The sequence below is a fragment of the Macaca nemestrina genome, chromosome 7 (genome assembly GCF_043159975.1).
Source record: "Macaca nemestrina isolate mMacNem1 chromosome 7, mMacNem.hap1, whole genome shotgun sequence".
Classification (NCBI taxonomy): domain Eukaryota; kingdom Metazoa; phylum Chordata; class Mammalia; order Primates; family Cercopithecidae; genus Macaca; species Macaca nemestrina.
The window spans coordinates 44,479,962-44,502,358 of NC_092131.1; the positions used below are offsets into that span (position 1 = coordinate 44,479,962).

Below are 22,397 nucleotides of genomic sequence, written 5' to 3' on the forward strand. Positions count from 1 at the left end.
CATCTGTGGTTCCAGCTACTCAAGAGGCTGAGGTGGTTGGATCACTTGGGCCTGGAGGTTGAGGCTGCAGAGCACAGTGATCACACCACTGCGCTCTGGCGTGGGTGACAGGGAGAGACGTTGTCTCAAAACCAAAAAAAAAAAAAAACAACAGCAACAACATCTGGAAGTTCAGCCATTGCTCTAAAGCAGTAATATATTCATGCAACTTTATTAGGTGAATTCCCCAATAAGTTACTGAAAGCAACAGTATAAATGTTAGTTGGTCCACTGTTATTTTACCATTATTGTACCAGCAGACTGGTCCACGTAAAAACAGAGAGAAATAAGAAATGAAGTAAATAGGCCAGGTGCGGTGGCTCACGCCTGTAATCCCAGCACTTTGGGAGGCCGAGGTGGGCAGACCACAAGCTCAGGAGATCGAGACCATCCTGGCTAACTTGGTGAAACCCCGTCTCTACTAAAAAAACACAAAAAAATTAGCCGGGCATGGTGGCAGGCGCCTGTAGTCCCAGGTACTCAGGAGGCTGAGGCAGGAGAATGGTGTGAATCTGGGAGGTGGAGCTTGCAGTGAGCCGAGATCGCACCACTGCACTCCAGCCTGGGCAACAGAGTGAGACTCCGTCTCAAAAAAAAAAAAAATGAAAAACGAAATAAATTACACATATATTTGCTTTCAACTACCTCTTACCAGCTGGATTACAAAGAACACTCAACCGAAGCCAAGCATTTCCCTCCCTCCCTCCCTCCCTCCCTCCCTCCCTTCCTTCCTTCCTTCCTTCCTCTTTTTAAGACAGAGTTTCACGCTGTCATTCAGGCTGGAGTGCAGTGACACAATTTACAGGCAGGCAGCACCATGCCCAGATCATTTTTGTGTTTTTTGTAGAGACGGTTTCACCATGTTGCCAAGGCTAGTCTCAAACTCCTGATCTCAAGCTATCCACCAGCCTAGGCCTTCCAAAGTACTAGGATTACAGGAATGAGCCACTGCGCCAGGTCTAAGTATTTCAAGAGAAAATTGCACTAAAAATAATTGAGGCCAGGCGCGGTGGCTCACGCCTGTAATCCCAGCACTTTGGAAGGCCAAGGTGGGCAAAGCACGAGGTCAGGAGTTCGAGACCAGCCTGGCCAATATGGTGAAACCCCGTCTTTACCAAAAGTACAAAAAAAAAATTAGCCGGGCGTGGTGGTGCGCGCCTGTAGTCCCAGTTGTAGTCCCAGCTACTCGGGCGGCTCAGGCAGAAGAATTGCCTGAACCCAGGAGGCGGAGGTTGCAGTGAGCTGAGATCGCACCACTGCACTCCAGCCTGGGTGACAGAGTGAGACTCCATCTCATAATAATAATTCAAATAACAGCTTTTTGGTTTGGAATTTGGTATTCCAGTTGAATTACACTAACAGATTGTCAGGCTGTAGTTGTTTTGTTTGCTTTGTGTTTTACTGCTAAATTTTGAGTTGTTTTCTGTGATGAAAATGCTGAAGAAAAGTTTGTAGCCCCAAATCTGACATTGGATCAAATGCCCTTTTTAAGCTGAATTGTTTGTTGTCAACTTGGCATCACAAACACCCCCATTTTAAGGGTTTCTCTGCATTGCAGAGAATCTAGGAACTGCATTTCTCAGAATCCTCTTTCCTATCCAGTTTAGTCTGGCACATTCACTAATAAGAGGCATTCATGTGAATATTGAAAGGTCAAAAAGAAATGAGGCTATTAAAGGCCGGGTGCAGTGGCTCACGCCTGTAATCCCAGCACTTTGGGAGGCCGAGGCGGGTGGATCACGAGGTCAGGAGATCGAGACCATCCTGGCTAACACGGTGAAACCCTGTCTCTACTAAAAATTAAAAAAAAAAAAATTAGCAGGGTGTGGTGGCGGGCGCCTGTAGTCCCGGCTACTCGGGAGGCTGAGGCAGGAGAATGGCGTGAACCCAGGCGGCGGAGCTTGCAGTGAGCGGAGATCGCGCCACTGCACTCCAGCCTGGGCGACAGAGCGAGACTCCGTCTCAACAAAAAAAAAAAAAAAAAAAAAAAAAAGAAAGAAAATTAGCCGGGCGTGGTGGCGCATGCGTGTAATCCCAGCTATTTGGGAGGCCGAGGCAGGAGAATAGCTTGAACCCGGGAGGCGGAGGTTGTGGTAAGCCGAGATCGCGCCATTGTACTCCAGCCTGGGCAACAAGAGTGAAACTCCGTCTCAAAAAAAAAAAAAGACAAAACCATAGACTGATAATCTAGAGGGAAAAAACATACAATAAAAGGAGATCCAAAGATTAGCATTTGCAGAAAAAGGCTTAAAATAATAATTTAGGAACTTCCTGAATGAAAAAAATTTAAAAGTAATTACTGATTAACATATGAAACATTTAAAAAGATGAAAAGGTGGATAATTTCAACAGTAACATATCTATAAAAATTCAAATGGACATTCTGTCACTAAGTTAACTCAATGGATGAATTTAACATCTAATCAGATACAACAGAAGACTAAGACAGATCAATTACAAATATTCAGAAAAGGCCAGGCACAGTGGCTCACGTCTGTAATCCCAGCACTTTGGGAGGCTGAGGCGGGTGGATCACGAGGTCAGGAGTTCAAGACCAGCCTGGCCAAGATGGTGAAACCCTGTCTCTACTAAAACTACAAAAATTAGCCGGGTGCCACAGCAGGTGCCTGTAATCCTCGCTACTCAGGAGGCTGAGGCAGGAGAATTGCTCCCCAAGAGGCGGAGGTTGCAGTGAGCCGAGATGGTGCCACTGTACTGCAGCCTGGGTGACAGAGCAAGACTCCGTCTCAAAAAACAAACAAACAACAGAAAAGAAATACAGCCATGCATCACTTAATGATGGGAATACATTTTGAGAAATGCATCATTAGACAACTTTGTTGTGAGAACATGATAGTATACTTACACTACCTAGATGGTATACCTTACTGCACACCTAGGCTATATGGTATACCCAGTTGTTCCTAGGCTGCCAACCTGCACAGCATGTTACTGCACTGAATACTGTAGGCAATTGTAACACAATAGTAAGTAAACATACAGAAGGGGACGGGCTCTGTGGCTCATGCCTGTAATCCCAGCACTTTGGGAGACCGAGGCAGGCGAATCACCTCAGGTCAGGAGTTTGAGACCAGCCTGGCCAACATAGTGAAACCCCATCTCTACTAAAAATACAAAAATTAGCCGGACATGGTGGCAGGCGCCTGTAATCCCAGCTACTTGGGAGGCTGAGGCAGGAGAATCACTTGAACCCAGGAGGCAGAGGTTGTAGTGCACCGAGATCGTGCCACTACATAGAGAAGGTGCGGTGAAAATACCCATTATGATCTTATGGGACTTCCATCATATATGTGATCTGTCACTGAAATGTCATTATGTGGCACATGACTGCAGAAGCATGGTATGTATAAACCTTACTAGCTTTTTGGAAAGCTTTGCTTTGCTTTCAGGAGACAATATTTGAACTGAGACCTGAAAGATAAGGAGTTAAAAAGTTGAAGGCAGCACATTCTTGGCAGAGGAAACAGCAAGTATACAAACCTGAGGTAGAATTTAAAAGACTTGGATATATTCATGGAAGATGGCATATTGTAACCATTCCCACCCTAATTTTTCTTTGAGAGGCTAAACAATATTAGCAAATAAGCTACATTTTATATATATATATATATTTGGTTGTTAAAACAGTCTTGATCTGTCGCTCAGGCTAGAGTACACTGGCATGATCCCAGTTCACTGTAGCCTTAAATTCCTAGGCTCAAGTGATCCTCCTGCCTCAGCCTCCTGAGCAGCTAGGACTACAGGAGCATATCACCATGTTGGCTACTTTTTTTTATTTTTAGTTTTTGTGTAGAGACAAGGTCTCTCTATATTGTCCAGGCTGGTCTCAAACTCCTAGGCTCAAGTGATCCTCCTGCCTCAGCTTCCACAATGGTAGGATTACAGGTGTGTGAGCCACCACACCCTGTGCATTATTATCTAAGGAGTCCCTGCCTTTGAAGTCATTCTCCATTACACCACCCTGATTATTTCGTTCCTAGCAATGATCACAGTCTATACTTTTGCTTACTTATTTAATACCTGTCTCACTTGCTAAAATGATTGGGTCCTTGAGGGCAATGATCTTGTCCACTGTTCATTACTGTATTCGTTAGCCAATGCTTGACACTAATGAATACTTGTAGGGTGACTGAATCTTACAAAACTTATTCTTTCAGATTTGAAGTTAATTAGCAGATTGAACAGCAAGAATAGTTTGTATATTTTTATTCGCTGTACACTAGAAGAAACTGCCCCTCTAAATTAAATAGTATGATATTGGAGAGAGGGGCCAAAGGAGAAACAAAGTCAAGTTTTAGCAGTTAAACTTTTTTTTTTTTGAGATGGAGTCTCACTCTGTCACCTGGGCTAGAATGCACTGGCTCGATCTCGGCTCACCGCAACCTCCGCCTCCCAAGTTCAAGTGATTCTTCTGCCTCAGCCACCCGAGTAGCTGGGATTACAGGCACCCGCCACTACACCCAGCTAATTTTTTGTATTTTTAGTAGAGATGGACTTTCACCATATTGGCCAGGCTGGTCTTGAACTCCTGACCTTACCTGCCTCGGCCTCCCAAAGTGCTGGGATTACAGACTTGAGCCACCACGCCAGCCAGCAGTTAAACTTGATAAACTAACCTGATGTCCTGATGTGGAGAAAGTAGGATGGATGGAAAAGTGAAGAAGCTGGAGCTGGTCCCTCAATGCCCCACCATGCCCAGATATGGCCAGACATGACAGTGGGAAAGCCGAGTTATAGAGAAATCCATCGTTATCACCATGCCTTCCTTTTGAATCATGCTTTAGTGTTGGCCATCCTGCACACACATCATTGTATTTAACCCTTGCAAAGCTCTTCGCAATAGGAGGCATGATCTTCACTTTACCAGTGAGGACACGGAGGCTTAGAGGTTAAATGTAAGCCCTACGTCACACAGCTAGGAATTAGCAGTGCCAGGTCTGCAACCCTGACCTTCTAATTGATTCCACTTCACTACCCTTTCTACCATACCCACAGCTGCTTCTGTATTAACTGTGTTGACTTTTCTTTCTTTCTTTTTCTTTTGAGACAGAGTTTCGCTGTTGTTGCCCAGGCAACAACATCATGCAGGGGCGTGACATCGGCTCACCTCAACCTCTGCCTCCCGAGTTCAAGTGATTCTCCTGCCTCAGCCTCCCAAGTAGCTGGGATTACAGGCATGTGCCACCACGCCCAGCTAATTTTTTATTTTTAGTAGAGACGGGTTTCTCCTTGTTGGTCAGGCTAGTCTCAAACTCTGATCTCAGGTGATCCGCCTGCCTCGGCCTCCCAAAGTGCTGGGATTACAGGCGTGAGCCACTGCGCACGGCCTGACTTTTCTTAAGAGACAGAGTCTTGTTATATTGCCCAAGCTGGCTTTGAACTCTTGGGCTCAAGCAATCCACTTGCCTCAGTCTCCTGAGCATGTTAACTTTCATTTGTGTGTATGTGACAAGATCTTGCTATATTGCCCAGGGTGATCATGAACTTCTGGCTTCAAGTAATCTTCCTGAATAGCTGGGATAACAGGCTCCAGCCACTGTACCGGAGTTAAAGTATTTTTTTAAATTTATTTTTAATTGCGGACCGGGCACGGTGGCTCACGCCTATAATCCCAGCACTTTGGGAGGCTGAGGAGGGCAGATCACTTGAGGCCAGGCGTTTGAGACCAGCCTGACCAACATGGTGAAACATTTATCTACTAAAAATACAAAAATTAGCCTTGGATATGGTGGCACGTGCCTGTAATCCCAGCTACTTGGGAGGCTGCGGCAGGAGAATGGCTTGAACCCAGGAGGCGGAGGTTGCAGTGAGCCGAGATCACACCACTGCACTCAGGCCTGGGCAACAGAGTGAGACACTGTCTCAAAAAAAAAAAAAGAAAGAAAGAAAGAAAGAAAGAAAAGAAAAAGAAAAAATTGTGGCAAACACATGTAATATGAAATTCACTCACTTAACCATTTTGTAAGTGTAGAACTAAGTAATGTTAACTGTATTCACATTGTTGTGTAACAGATCTCTGGAACTTTTTCATCCTGCAAAACTGAAACTCTGTACGCATCAAACAACTCCTTATTTCTCCTTCCTGCCAGTGCCAGGGAACCATCATTCTACTTTCTGTGTCCAGGATTTCCACTCTAGACATTTCACATAAGTGGAATCCTACAGAATCTGTCCCTTTATAACTGGCTTATTCATTCAGCATAATACTCGCAAGGTTCCTCCATATTGTAGCATGTGGCAGGATGTCCTTCTGTTTCTAATGCTGAATAATATTCCATTGTACGTATATGCCACATTCTCTTTATCCTTTCATGTGTTCACAGACATTTGGGCTGCTTCTACCTCTTGCCAATTGGGAGTAATACTGCAATGAACATGGGTGTACAAATATCTCGTCAAGATCCTGCTTTCAGTTCTTTTGGATATATACTCAGAAGTGGAATTGCTGGATCATATGGTAATTCTATTTTTAGTTTTTTGAAGAATCATGTTAACTTTTAAACAAATAGCCCCATTCTCACGGAGTGTAGTGCAATATGTGAAGAGGTGGCATATTGCCTTCCCTCTAATTAAATTGAAAATAGCAATCGTGCTCATATATAACCATTAAAATATGTTTAAACTTCTTACTTAAGATGCATCAATTACACTGTTGGCAACTATAGACGCTTTCATTTCCTCCCAGTCTCAGTCAACAAGCTGTTCTTTACTTTTAACAACGCCCTCCCCCAATATCAGGGTCACTAGAGCAGAAGATTCCTGATGGAAGGACCTGTGTTGTTCAATACTGTGCCCCAAGTAACTAGCACAGTAGTTGGCATAGAATAAGCACTCAAAAAGAATGGATACATGAACCAGTGCGTGCATGAATAAGAAGACCATGTTGCTAGGAATAGTGTAAAAAAATTGGCCGGGCGCGGTGGCTCAAGCCTGTAATCCCAGCACTTTGGGAGGCCGAGACGGGCGGATCACGAGGTCAGGAGATCGAGACCATCCTGGCTAACACGGTGAAACCCCGTCTCTACTAAAAAATACAAAAAACTAGCCGGGCGCGGTGGCGGGCGCCTGTAGTCCCAACTACTCGGGAGGCTGAGGCAGGAGAATGGCGTGAACCCGGGAGGCGGAGCTTGCAGTGAGCTGAGATCCGGCCACTGCACTCCAGCGTGGGCAGCAGAGCGAGACTCCGTCTCAAAAAAAAAAAAAAAAAAAAAAAATTGAACTTAGCCCCAGGAGAGAGAGGAGCAAGCAGGAAGTGGAACACAGATGGCAAAGAGACATTTAATGACATGAATTTTGCCAGAATGATGACACCATCCCTAGGATGAATTCAGAGTAAAGCTCTGATGATCACACAGGATCATACCAGCCATGAAGGTTTGAGGAGATGGGAAACCCATGGAATGCTAATGATAAGGTCCTTTCAGATTAATAGGATTGCGCTCTAGGGATTAAAACCCAAGGGAGTGCTGATAGTGCAGGACCCTCTTCCCCTTCTCTTCTGCCACACAGCATGGACTCTGGGGTATGGGCGGGTGGGGTGAGGAGCATTGGAAGCAAAAGCATTATCACACCAAGTGGAAGATTCCGTGCTGGCCGGCTTGCTGCACACGAGGCCAACTGAAGCCCTCTGATGGGGACTGGAGGGTGAAGTAAAGAGGGGATTCAACACTCCAGGATGAGTTATCGTCTCACGAAAGAAGCAAACTCTCCTACTAAAGGCTGCTGTCCTCACATCTTTGCACTTGATACGCAATCTTAGGAAATGAACTGGAGAAAATGGGATTACACTGTATCAATAGAAATTAAACTTAGAACAAAAATTGCATGAATTTATAAAGGGTATATAAGCCCTGGAACAAATTGTTCAGTGGAAATGATGCTGTCACATATCTGAAGCATTCATGAATCGTAAGTTCACTTCCATTCAAATGAAGAGACGAAATTCAAGAGAAAAGTTCCTTTTAATAGGCATATCCCCCCAGAGGGATAAAAGACAAGGTTGGGTTGCTTAGTGATTACATGAAATAGTTTCTTATCCCCTTAGTCAAGAGTTTAAATTTCACTAACAAATCAATACAGTGAGTAGTGGAATCTTTTATTGCTTTATAGGGGAGTCAACATGGCTTAATAGAAAACTCACTAAACCTGGGCTCAGAGGTTCTGCATTCAGATATTAATATTGCCTTGACCACATTAGCCTTTTAGAGAATGATCAGTTTCCATCACACACACTGCCAACAGTGTGAGACAAATCCGACCATGTTTCTCCCCAACATAAAATTCTTCGTGGAGATAATTTTACACCTATAGGGCAAATTCTGAACATCTCTGTTTCATTATTTGACTCTTTCTTACCTAAGCAACCTTAACTTACATCATTTGCCCCTCACTTCATGTGAAGCAACACTGAACAGTAGGTAGTTCTTTCGGGATATACCATGCTCATTCACGCTTACTCTGCTTGAAATTCTCTCTCCACTCATTTGGCAAACTTTTACTCATTTTTTTTCTGTCTCCGCTTAACTGCCACTTCTGTACCGGCATGGTGACTCACACCTTATAACCCCAGCACTTTGGGAGGCCAAGGCAGGCAGATCGCTTGAGTTCAGGAGTTTCAGACCAGTCTGGGCAGCATGGCGAGACTGTCTCTTTAAAAACTGCAGAAAAACGGCCGGGCGCGGTGGCTCAAGCCTGTAATCCCAGCACTTTGGGAGGCCGAGATGGGCGGATCACGAGGTCAGGAGATCGAGACCATCCTGGTTAACATGGTGAAACCCCGTCTCTACTAAAAAAAAAATACAAAAAACTAGCCGGGCGAGGTGGCGGACGCCTGTAGTCCCAGCTACTCGGGAGGCTGAGGCAGGAGAATGGCGTGAACCCGGGAGGCGGAGCTTGCAGTGAGCTGAGATCCGGCCACTGCACTCTAGCCTGGGTGACAGCGCGAGACTCCGTCTCAAAAAAAAAAAAAACAAAAAAACAAAAAAACTGCAGAAAAACTAGCTGGGCGTGGTGGTGCACACCTGTAGTCTCACCTACTTGGGAGGCTGAGGTGAGAGGATCGCTTGGGCCCAGGAGGTGGAGGTTGCAAGTAGCCGAGATTGTGCCGCCATACTCCAGCCTGGGCAACAGAACAAAACCCATCTCAAAAAAAAAAAAAAAAAAAAAAAAAGGCCGGGCGCGGTGGCTGAAGCCTGTAATCCCAGCACTTTGGGAGACTGAGACGGGCGGATCACGAGGTCAGGAGGTTGAGACCAGCCTGGCTAACACGGTGAAACCCTGTCTCTACTAAAAAATACAAAAAACTAGCCGGGCGCGGTGGTGGGCGCCTGTAGACCCAGCTACTGGGGAGGCTGAGGCAGGAGAATGGCGTAAACCCGGGAGGCGGAGCTTGCAGTGAGCTGAGATCCGGCCACTGCACTCCAGCTTGGGCGACAGAGCCAGACTCCGTCTCAAAAAAAAAAAAAAAAAAAAAATTCAAATGAAGTGTAAAAAGTAAAAGTAAAATGTCCCTTAAAAACATACGCCTGACTGGGCACGGTGGCTCATGCCTGAAATCCCAGCACTTTGGGAGGTGGAGTGGGTGGATCACTTGAGGTCAGGAGTTCGAGAGGAGCCTGACCAACATGGTGAAACTCCATCTCTACCAAAAATACAAACATTAGCGGGCATAGTGGCAGGCGCCGGTAATCTCAGCTACTGGGGAGGCTGAGGCAGGAGAATTGCTTGAATCTTGGAGGCGGAGGTTGCAGTGAGCCAAGATGGCACCACTGTACTCCAGCCTGGCCGTCTCAAACAACAACAACAACAACACATACTTCCAAAGATACCTTTTGTTAATGTAAGAGTAGGGACCATGAGTTTCCATCTTTGAATGTTCAGGACATAGCAATGCCTGGTGCATAATAGTCTTCGATAAATAATGTTGAATGAATGAATTTATAAAACGGAGATGGCATAATTGACTGTACTAGCCAACAGTGTTGTAGTGATGGAATCATGCAAGATAATGAATATGAAAGTTCTCTGAACGCTGGAAAGCATTATGTAAGTACAAAATTGTGTGATAATGGGCCCGATGTGGTGGCTCATGCCTGTAATCCTAGCACTTTGGGACACAGAGGTGGGTGGATCACCTGAGGTCAGTAGTTCGAGACCAGCCTGACCAATATGGTAAAACCCTGTCTCTACTAAAAAATACAAAAATCACCCGGGCGTGGTGGTGCACACCTGTAATCCCAGCTACTTGAGGGGCTGAGGCAGGAGAATCGGTTGAACCTGGGAGGCGGAGGTTGCAGTGAGCCGAGATCGTGCCACTGCACTGTCACTGTGTTGGCCAGGCTGGTCTCAAAATCCTGACTCGTGATCCGCCCGCCTTGGCCTCCCAAAGTGCTGGGATTACAGGCGTGAGCCACCGTGCCCAGCCGTGATTGTTTTTTTGTTGTTGTTTGTTTTGTTTTGGTTTGGTTTGGTTTTTTTGAAATGAAGTTTCACTCTCGCTTGTCACCCAGGTTGGAGTACAATAGTACAATCTTGGCTCACTGCAACCTCTGCCTCCTGGGTTCAAGCAATTCACCTGCCTCAGCCTGCTAAGTAGCTGGGATTACAGGCACCCGACACCACGCCTGGCTAATTTTTGTATTTTTGGTAGAGACGGAGTTTCACCATGTGGGCCAGACTGGTCTCGAACTCCTGACCTCAGGTGATCCGCCTGTCTCAGTCTCCCAAAATGCTGGGATTACAGGTGTGAGCCACCACGGCTGGCAGTGATTGTTTGCTTTGCAACAGATGCAGCAGTAAAGAGAAGCAAAAGGACCACATTGCTGCAAAAAACAAGCAATCCTAATCTAGAGGGAACTATTAATTAAACATCTATTAATGAATACATTTGCATGGCCAGATTGATATGAAGGTTAAGCACTCTAACTCTGTCCTTATCACTCATGGCCAAGTAATGAGGCTCCTGTTACCAAAAAAAAAAAAAAAAAAACTTATTGACAAGATGGGACACTTACTGTTATTAATTCAATTATTTGGCTTTGGTCAGTGCTAATGATGGTAATGATTGATGGCTACATGCACTGGGGAACCGTCAGAAATGGAAGTAAAAATCTACAGCATGTCGTACATGTATCTGCAGAGATGTGAGTAAAGAACAATGGAAACTAAGAGAAAACAGCACCTCCAGGTGCCTACAGGTGGCATTCAGATCCAGAATAGCCATCCAGGCTTACAGAAAACTCAATCCAACTTTAAAAGGAATTACCAGGCAGAGTGTTGCAGCTCTGCCCAGCCACTTATACACTGTTGGTAGGAATATAAATTAGTCCAGCCAATGTGGAGAGCAGTTTGAAGATTTCTGAAAGAGCTAAGTTATGGGCCAGGTGTGGTGGCTCATACCTGTAATCCCAGCACTTTGGGAGGTCAAGGCGGGTGGATCATGAGGCCAGGAGATAGAGGCCAGCCTGGCCAATATGGTGAAACTCCATCTCTACCAAAAATACAAAAATTAGCCGGGCGTGATGGCACACACCTGTAGTCTCAGCTACTCAGGAGGCCGAGGCAGGAGAATCACTTGAATCCGGGAAGCGGAGGTTTCAGTGAGCTGAGATTGCATCACTGCCCTCCAGCCTGGCGACAGAGGGAGACTCTGTCTCAAAAAAAAAAAGAACTAAGTGATGAACTACCATTCAACCCAGCAATACCACTTCTGGTTACATACCCAGAGGAAAATACATTTTTCTACCAAGAGGACTCATATGTTCATTACAGCTCTGTTCACAATAGCAAAAACATGGAATCAACCCAGGTGTCCATCAGTGGTGCACTGGATAAAGAAAATGTGGTACATGTACATCATGGAATACTATGCAGCCATAGAAAAAGAATGAAATCATGTCCTTTACAGCAACATGGATAGAACTGGAGGCCATTATCCCAAGCCAACTAAGACACAAACAGAGGCCAGGCGTGGTGGCTCACGCCTGTAATCCCAGCACTTCGGGAGGCTAAGGTGGATGGATCACTTGAACCCAGGAGGCAGAGGTTGCAGTAAGCAGAGACCATGCCATTGCACTCCAGCCTGGCCAACAAGAGCAAAACTCTGTCTCAAAACAAGGACAAACAAACAAACAAACAAAAAACAAAAAGAAAGACAGAAACAGAAAACCAAACATTGCCTGTTCTCTTATAAGTGGGAGCTAAACACTGAGTCCACATGAACACGAAGATGGGAACAGTAGACACCGGGGACTACTAGAGATGGGAGAGAAGGAGTGGGGCAAGGGCTGAAAAACTACCTGTCAGGTGTGATGCTCACTACCTGGATGATGGGTTCAGTCATACCCTAAACCTCAGTACCTCAGTACCAAAGATTGAAATTGCTCCAAAAAATTTACTTTTATTTTTGTTTATTTTTTTGAGACGGAGTCTCGTTCTGTTTCCCAGTCATGCAGAAGCATGATCTCAGCTCACTGCAACCTCCACCTCCTGGGTTCAAGTGATTCTCATGCCTCAGCCTCCCAAGTAGCTGGGATTACAGGTGTGCACCACCATGCCCAGCTCATTTTTGTATTTTTAGTAGAGATGGGGTTTTGCCATGTTGGCCAGGCTGGTCTCGAACTCCCAACCGCAGGTGATCCACCCACCTTAGCCTCACAAAGTCCTGGGATTACAGGCATGAGCCACCGCACCTGGCCCCCAAATTTTACTTTTAAATATTTCCTACACAATATATGGTGCAATGGCTGGGTGCGGTGGCTCCCGCCTGTAATCCCAGCACTTTGGGAGGCCAAGGCAGGCGGATCACCTGAGGTTAGGAGTTCGAGACCAGCCTGACCAACATGGAGAAACCCCGTCTCTACTAAAAATACAAAATTAGCCAGGCATGGTGGCATGCGCCTGTAATCTCAGCTACTTGGGAGGCTGAGGCAGGAGAATCGCTTGAACCTGGGAGGCACAGGTTGCGGTGAGCTGAGATTGCGCCATTGCACTCCAGCCTGGGCAACAAGAGTGAAACTCCAACTCAAAAAATATATATATATATATATATAATGCAATGTGAAAAAATAAAGGAACATATATTCACATGCAAAAAATAAAGACAGACAACAGGAAACTGACAAACCTGCTATTAACTAAAGACAAATAGCTAAAAACTAACCAGGAAGTTTTTACAATACAGTCTTCCAAGTGTTCCGAATGTCAGCAAAAAGAATAAGCCTTTAGAAGGAAGAGCTCCTGAATGTACATAACTGCAGGATGAGTCAACGGTGGGGTCTTGAACTGGCATTAGGGAAAGTTTTTCCAGGACGAGTATAATTAACAGCTTCAGTCATTACCAAGTGGTATTGAGTCTAGGGAACAGGCTCGGGGAAACGTTGTCCTCAGAATTAAAACAGAGATAAATCAAGACATAATCGACGAGATGCACCATCTGTAGAGGTAACTCACCCTAAGAAATGTTTTGCAAATGGGTTTGCAGGGAAACTTCCTAAGACCTGAGTGCAATGCTCTTGACTAAAATTAACAACGTATTTTAGCCTCTGTGCCTTCATACGTGTTCCTTCTGCCCATTACATATTCTGTTATCCTTATCTCCCCTTTCCCCAGTCCATTGGGTAGAGTATTATTCTTTCAGAATGTAGTCCAGGCATCATCATAACCTGTGCCTGAGAACAGAATGAATTATTTCCTCCTACTTTCTCTTCTCCATATATCATATTATCATTTGAGGATCTGTCTCACCTAGCACATTGCAGGCTCTTCGAGGGCAGAACCCAAACCTCTTTTCCCCAGCATCTCCTACCTCAGTGCCCAACCAAATAGGTATCTATTCAACGGATCAACTGAGTGGACCAGGAGAGGGGAGGAAGCATATTCTTATCCTAAAAAGTACATCAGTGCCAGGTGCGGTGGCTCACACCTGTAATCCCAGCACTTTGGGAGGCCAAGGCAGGTGAATTACCTGAGGTCAGGAGTTTGAGACCAGCCTGCCCAACATGGCAAAATCCCTTCTCTACTAAAAATACAAAAAATTAGCTGGGCGTGGTGGCAAGCGCCTGTAATCCCAGCTACTCAGGAGGCTGAGGCAGGAGAATCCCTTGAATCCGGGAGGTGGAGGTTGCAATGAGCCAAGATCGCACCACTGCACTCCAGCCTGGGTGGGAAGGGCAAAACTCCGTCTCAAAAAAAAAAAAAAAAAAAAAAGTACATCAGTGCCGGGCGTAGTGGTTCTGTAATCCCAGCACTTTGGGAGGCCGAGGTGGGTCGATCACTTGAGCCCAGGAATTCCAGACCAGCCTGGGCAACGTGTTGAAATCCTGTCTCTACTAAAAAAAAAAAAAAAAAAAAAAAAAAAAAAAAAAAAAAAAAAGCAGGGTGTGGTGGTGCATGCCTGTAGTCCGAGCTACATGTTAGGTTGAGGGAGGAGAATCACTTGAACCTGGGAGACTGAGGTTGCAGCGAGCTAAGATCATGCCACTGCACTCCAGCCTGGGCAACAGAGCAAGACTCTGTCTCAAAAAAAGAAAAAAAGTACATCAGAATCTTTGGATAGGCAGTGGTGGCTTGCAGGATTGGCATATTCAATATTGCAGTAGATTTGGTGGGCAGTTTCAGAATCCGCACGAGCCATGAGGTTTTTTATGTTTATTCAAAGAGATCTCAGGCCGGGCGTGGTGTAATCCCAGCCTGAAATCCCAGCACTTTGAGAGGCTGAGGAGGGCGGATTACTTGAAATCAGGAGTTCAAGACCAGCCAACATGGTGAAACCCCATATCTACTAAAAATACAAAAAATTAGCTGGGCATGGTGGTGGGTGCCTGTAATCCCAGCTACTTGGGAGGCTGAGGCAGGAGAATCACTTGAACCTGGAAGGCGGAGGTTGAGCCGAGATCATGCCATTGTCCTCCAGCCTGGGCAACAGAAGTGAAACTCTGTCTCCAAAAAAAAAGATATCTCCAATTATTTTTTAAGTGAGAGATTGTTTTAGTAAGGAGACAAATTTATAAATGGAAATGTGCAGCTTGCTATAAAAGTATGCAAAAGATTAAGAACTGGTATAAAGCTAAAGAAGAATTGGCCGGGCGCAGTGGCTCAAGCCTGTAATCCCAGCACTTTGGGAGGCCGAGACGGGCGGATCACGAGGTCAGGAGATCGAGACCATCCTGGTGAACACGGTGAAACCCCGTCTCTACTAAAAAGTACAAAAAAACTAGCCGGGTGAGGTGGCAGGCGCCTGTAGTCCCAGCTACTCGGGAGGCTGAGGCAGGAGAATGGCGTAAACCCGGGAGGCGGAGCTTGCAGTGAGCCGAGATCCGGTCACTGCACTCCAGCCTGGGCGACAGAGCGAGACTCCGTCTCAAAAAAAAAAAAAAGAAGAAGAATTAAATCCCCAGGTGGCAATCAGAAGTTGCACAGAGGAGGAAATGGATTGATCTCGGTCTTGAAAGATAAACAGAAGTTTGTTGAGTATGATGGTTAATTTAGGTGTCAGCTTGACAGGATTAAGGGGATACCCACATAGCGGGTAAAGCGTTATTTCTAGGTATGTCTCTGAGGGTATTTCTGGAAGAGATTGGCATTTGAATCAGTGGACCAAGTAAGGAAGATCTGCCCTCACCCAGTGTGCGCACGCACCATCCAATCAATTGAGGACCCAGATCGAACAAAAAGGCAGGGAAAAGAAGAACTCCCCCTCTTCCCCTTCAACGAAACACCCATCTTTTCTTGCCCTTGCACATCAGAACCTCATGTTGTCCAGTCTTTGGACTGTAGAACTTGCACCAGCAGACCCCTATATTCTCAGGTCTTTGGCCTTGGACTGAGAGTTACACCATTGACTCCCCTGGTTCTCAAGCCTCTGGACTTGGACTGAGCCACACTACCTGCTTCCCTGGTCCTCTACCTTTCGACAGCATGTCATGAGGCCTCAGCTTCCATAATTGCACGAGTCAATTCTCCTAATAAATCCCCTATCTATCTATCTATCTATCTATCTATCTATCTATCTATCTAATCTACCTACCTACCTACCTACCTACCTACCTACCTACCTACCTACCTACCTACCTACCTACCTATCTATTTTCCCATCCATCTATCCTATTGGTTCTGTTTCTCTAGAGAACCTAGACCAATACATCAAGCAAACTGTCAGGCAGTGGGAACAGCCTTTACAAAGCAAGCAGGTTCCGCTGCTTGGAGCAGAGACCTAAAATAACAGTGAGGCTGGGCACAGTGGCTCACACCTGTAATCCAGGACTTGGGAGGCTGAGGCAAGCGGATTACCTGAGGTCAGGAGTTTGAGATCAGCCTGGCCAACACGCTGAAACCCTGTGTCTTCTAACAATACAAAATTAGCCGGGCGTGGTAGCGCACACCTACTGTAGTCCCACCTACCTGGGTGGCTGAGGCAGGAGAATCACTTGAACCCAGGAGGCGGAGGTTGGGCTGCAGTGAGGTGAGATTACGCCACTGCACTCCAGCCTGGGCAGCAAAGCCAGACTCTGTCTCAAAAAAATAATTATAAATAAAATAAAATAAAATAAAATAACAGTGGTTTAAAGAGTCAGACAATTTATTTCTGTCTCTACAAAGATCTAGACGTCTTTATCCAACTATTCCAAAAGCAAGGTGTGTCCTTCATCCTTTATGGTCCAAGATGTTGGTTAGTGCTCCAGCCATCACGTCCACATTCCAGATAGCACAGAAGAAAGAAGTACAAACGATCTTAAAAACTATCATTTTATGCAGGTTCTTAGTCCACATCCATCCCATTAGCCCAACACAGTCTCATAACTGTCTCATAACCACAACTAGCAGCAAAATTATCTGGGAAATACAGTATTTATTCTGGGTATCACATCTCCACCTAAAAATTTGGCATTCTATACCTGTGAAAGGGGAGAACAGATAATGGGGGACAATTAGCTATTTTTGTCACATATTCTTTTTTTTTTTTTTTTTTTTTTTTGAGACGGAGTCTCGCTCTGCCGCCCAGGCTGGAGTGCAGTGGCCAGATCTTGGCTCACTGCAAGCTCCACATCCCGGGTTCACGCCATTCTCCTGCCTCAGCCTCCCGAGTATCTGGGACCACAGGCGCCCGCCACCTCGCCCGGCTAGTTTTTTGTATTTTTTAGTAGAGACGGGGTTTCACCGTGTCAGCCAGGATGGTCTCGATCTCCTGACCTCATGATCCGCCCGTCTCGGCCTCCCAAAGTGCTGGGATTACAGGCTTGAGCCACCGCGCCCAGCCTTTTGTCACATATTCTTACCTCCACTTTTTTTTTTTTTTTTTTTTTTTTTTTTGATGGCGTCTCACTCTGTTGCCCAGGCTAGAGTGCAGTGGCATGATCTCAGGTCACCGCAACCTTCACCTCCCATGTTCAAGCAATTCTCCTGCCTCAGCCATCTGAGTAGCTGGGACTACAGGCACGCACTACCATACCTGTGTAATTTTTGTATTTTTAGTAGAGACGGGGTTTCATCATGTTGGCCAGGCCGGTCTCGAACTATGACCTCAAGTGATCTGCCCACCTCAGCCTCCTAAAGTGTTGGGATTACAGGTGTGAGCCACTGCACCTGGCCATTTTTTTTTTTTTTTTTGGAGACTGAGTCTTGCTCTGTTGCCTAGGCTGGAGTGCAGTGGCACAATCTCGGCTCACTGCAAACTCCGTCTCCCAGGTTCAAGAGATTCTCCTCCCTCAGCCTCCCAGGTAGCTGGGATTACAGACACCCGCCACCATGCCTGGGTAATTTTTGTATTTTTAGTAGAGACGGGGTTTCACCATGTTGACCAAGCTGGTCTTGAACTCCTGACCTCAAATTATCCACCTGCCTCAGCCTCCCAAAGTGCTGGGATTACAGGCGTGAGCCACCACACCTGGCCATCTTCATGTTTTATATACAATCAATGCAGAGTGGTTGCATTATTTTCATGGTGCATTCAGGAAATTTCAAGTAGTTTTTCTTAGCTTAAGCATAAAGTGTAAAGTAGGGAGAATGAATGGTAATAGAGCTAGAAAGATAATCAAGTGATCAGAACATTAAGGGATGGACCCAGTGTGGTGGCTCACGCCTGTAATCCCAACACTTTGAGAGGCCAAAGTGGGTGGATCGCCTAAGGTCAGGAGTTTAAGACCAGCCTGGCCAACATGGTGAAACCCTGTCTCTATTTAAAAAAAAAAAAAAAAAAAATTAGCTGGGTGTGGTGGCGGGAGCCTGTAATCCCAGCTACTTGGGAGGCTGAGGCAGGAGAATTGCTTGAACCTGGAGGCAGAGGTTTCAGTGAGCCGAAATCACGCCATTGCACTTCAGCCTGGGCAACAGGAATGGAACTCAGTCTCAAAGAAACAAACAAACAGGCCGGGCGCGGTGGCTCAAGCCTGTAATCCCAGCACTTTGGGAGGCCGAGACGGGCGGATCACGAGGTCGGGAGATCGAGACCATCCTGGCTAACATGGTGAAACCCCGTCTCTACTAAAAAAATACAAAAAACTAGCCGGGCGAGGTGGCGGGCGCCTGTAGTCCCAGCTACTGGGGAGGCTGAGGCAGGAGAATGGCGGGAACCCGGGAGGTGGAGCTTGCAGTGAGCTGAGATCCGGCCACTGCACTCCAGCCTGGGCGGCAGAGCGAGACTCCGTCTCAAAAAAAAAAAAAAAAAAAAAAAAAAAGAAAACAAACAAACAAAAATTAAGGTGTGGCTTGTGTGCTATTCAAGTTACTCAAGGACTCAATAATTTGATCAGTTAGGTAAAATGAGTTTTTGAATTTTCTGAAATGGAAAGGAGACCCAGGATAGCAGTGACGATGCCATGTTACTGCCTACCTGTGGGAAAGAACTGTCTCTCTGTTCCTCCTACTTCTTACCCTTTAAATGCAAAGAAACAGCAGCAAGAAAGAAGCTGAGGAAAGGACTACTAATATTTTAATCAATATTCATTGAAATAAATTTGTACTAAGCACTTGCTTAGTACCAATGCTTAGTACAAGCATTTGTGTATGTGGCCCAAATCCAATCCATGTAATCATAATAGTCTATCAAAGCAGCAATGCCACTATTTCAGTAAAGAAAGCATTTTTACGGTCGGGTGCAGTGGCTCATGCCTGTAATCCCAACACTTTGGGAGGCTAAGGTGGGTGGATCACCTGAGGTCAGGAGTTCGAGACCAGCTTGGTCAACATGGTGAAACCCTGTCTCTACTAAAAATACAAAAAATTAGCTGGGTGTGGTGGCAGGTGCCTGTGAACCCAGCTACTAGGGAGGCTGAAGCAGGAGAATCTCTTGAACCTGGGAGGTGGAGGTTGCAGTGAGCCGAGATCACGCCACTGCACTCCAACCTGGGTGACAGAGTGAGACTCCATCTCAAAAAAAAAAAAAAAAAAAAAGAGTTTTTAGGCCAGGCACAGTGTCTCACACCTGTAATCTCAGCAATTTGGGAGGCTGAGGTGGGCAGATTGCTTGACCTCAGGAGTTCAAGACCAGCCTGGGCAACATGGTAAAATCCTGTCCTTACTAAAAATAAAAAATAAAAAATAAAAAAAAAAAAAAGCCAGGTAGTCCCAACTACTTGGGGGCTGAGGTGGGAGGATCTCTTGAACCTGGGAGGCGGAGGTTCAGTGAGCTGAGATTGTGCCACTGCACTCCAGCCTGAGCCACAGAGTGAGACCCGGTCAAAAAAAAAAAAAAAAAGCTTAGGATGAGAAATAGAAAGTATTTCTGTTTGTTTGTTTTATAAGTTCATTTGATGTATTGGACGATCAGTGGTTAGTTCTCATCCACATTGACTAGATTTTTGAAAATGGTAACACGTACATGGGTAACCAAAGTATAGAGCTTGTTTGTTGAATCTTCATCCTCATTACGTTTTCTGGACAACCTCACAGGGATACGGTATGGGACAATCCTTATTCCTTTGGCCCAAACAGCTTTGTTGAGCCTAGTATCAATGTGCACATCTGGAGTGCCCATCTCCTTCATGGCAAATTTTGGATCTCTTTGAGCGCCCAAGGGGCACACTTCCTGAAGTCCATGCTATGGATGCCCTTGTGAATGTTGATGGCAGAAAGGCTCTTCTTCTTGCCATCCTTCTTTGCAGGAGCCATCCTGCTGGCCCAAGCTGGAAAGCAAGAGAACTACAGATTGTGGGAGAAAGAAAGCAGCGGTTCCCTGAAGGTATTTCTTGAAACACTGGAGGAGAATGGAGCTAGCTCAAATGGGAATAGGTGAGATTTATAGCCACTCCCCCCATCCCTGCAGCATATCTACTTTAAATTCTTGTTTTTTGTTTTTTGTTTTTTTTTTGAGAGGGAGAGTCGCGCTGTCGCCCAGGCTGGAGTGCAGTGGCCGGATCTCAGCTCACTGCAAGCTCCGCCTCCCGGGTTTGCGCCATTCTCCTGCCTCAGCCTCCCAAGTCGCTGGGACTACAGGCGCCTGCCACCTCGCCCGGCTATTTTTTTGTATTTTTTAGTAGAGACGGGGTTTCACTGTGTTAGCCAGGATGGTCTCGATCTCCTGACCTCGTGATCCACCCGTCTCGGCCTCCCAAAGTGCTGGGATTACAGGCTTGAGCCACCGCGCCCGGCTAAATTCTTGATCATGTTAATTTGTAGGTCTTAAGGCATTACATCAAGAAATCACAAATTACATCGGGAGCCAAGCTGAGTTTAGCAAGATCTCATAACCTGTCTGGTTCTCTGACCTATTAAATGAGAGGTCAGGACAAACTGAGTTATCAGGGACATTTTTTTTTTTTTTTTTTGAGACGGAGTTTCGCTCTTATTGTCCAGGCTGGAGTGCTGGAGTGCAATGGTACAATCTCGCCTCACCATAGCCTCCGCCTCCCGGGTTCAAGCAATTCTCCTACCTCAGCCTCCAGAGTAGCTGGGATCACAGTCATGTGTCACCACACCCGGCTAATTTTGTATTTTTAGTAGAGATGGGGGTTTCTCCATGTTGGTCAGGCTGGTCTCAAACTCCCAACCTCAGGTAATCCACCTGCCTCAGCCTCCCAAAGTGCTGGGATTATAGGCATGAGCCCCCGCGCCCGGCCAATCTGGGCCTTTTCTGCTCAAACATTGCAGAAAGGAAAAGGCAGAGATAACTAATGATGTCAATGATAATACGGCAGTCTCTTCCCAAACACACTCCCAAGCTTTTTTCGTTGTTGTTGTTGAGACAGAGTCTTAGTCACCCAGGCTGAGTGGCACCATCTCAGCCCACCAAAACCTCCACCTCCCAGGTTCAAGCAATTCTCGTGCCTTAGCCTCTCAAGTAGCTGGAATTACATGTGGGAAAAAGGAAGAGAGATCAGCCTGTTACTGTGTCTATATAGAAAGAAGTAGACATAAGAGACTCCATTTTGTTCTGTATTTGAGATGCTGTTAATCTGTGACCCTACCCCCAACCTTGTCCTTGCAAGAGACATGTGCTGTGGTGACTCAAGGTTTAAAGGATTTTGGGCTGTGCAGGGTGTGCTTTGTTAAACAAGTGCCTGAAGGCAGCTTGCTGGTTAAAAGTCATCACCATTCTCTTAATCTCAAGTACCCAGGGACAAGTACACTGCCAAAGGTCGCAGGGACCTCTGCCTAGGAAAGCTAGGTATTGTCCAAGGTTTCTCCCCATGTGATAGTCTGAAATATGGCCTCATGGGATGGGAAAGACCTGATCGTCCCCCAGCCTGACACCCGTGAAGAGCCTGTGCTGAGGACCAGTACAAGAGGAAAGAAGGCCTCTTGGCGGTTGTTGGCGGTTGAGATAGAGAAAAGCATCTGTCTCCTGCCCGTCCCTGGGCAATGGAACATCTCGGTGTAAAACCCGATTGTATGTTCTGTTTACTGAGAAAGGCGAAAACCGCCTTAGGGCGAAAGGTGGGACTTGCTAGCAATGCTGCTCTTTATGCACTAAAAAGGTTTATGAAGATGTTTGCATATGCATATCAAGACACAACACTTGGCCGGGCGCGGTGGCTCAAGCCTGTAATCCCAGCACTTTGGGAGGCCGAGACGGGCGGATCACGAGGTCAGGAGATCGAGACCATCCTGGCTAACAAGGTGAAACCCCATCTCAACTAAAAAATACAAAAAAATAACTAGCCAGGCGAGGTGGCGGGCGCCTGTAGTCCCAGCTACTCGGGAGGCTGAGGCAGGAGAATGGCGTAAACCCGGGAGGCGGAGCTTGCAGTGAGCTGAGATCCGGCCACTGCATCCCAGCCTGGGCGACAGAGCGAGACTCCCTCTCAAAAAAAAAAAAAAAAAAAAGACACAACACTTTTCCTTAAACTTATTCATGTCACAGAGATCTTTATTCATATGTCTTACTGCTGTACCTTCTCCCTAGG

At 46.1% G+C, this 22,397-nt stretch overlaps 1 protein-coding gene across 3 annotated transcripts in view; it reads left to right on the forward strand.

Moving 5' to 3' along the window:
* Positions 1–22,397, forward strand: part of LOC105473683 (WD repeat domain 89) — a 97,179-nt gene that overhangs the window by 59,352 nt on the left and 15,430 nt on the right. For 2 of the 3 annotated variants that reach the window (XR_011625813.1, XR_011625812.1), the window contains exon 4: positions 6,384–6,517. The gene's annotated coding sequence lies outside the window, so the exon portion shown is untranslated. Of the gene's footprint in view, positions 1–6,383; positions 6,978–22,397 lie in introns of those variants that run through there. The other variant, XM_011727609.3, reaches the window with a different exon arrangement.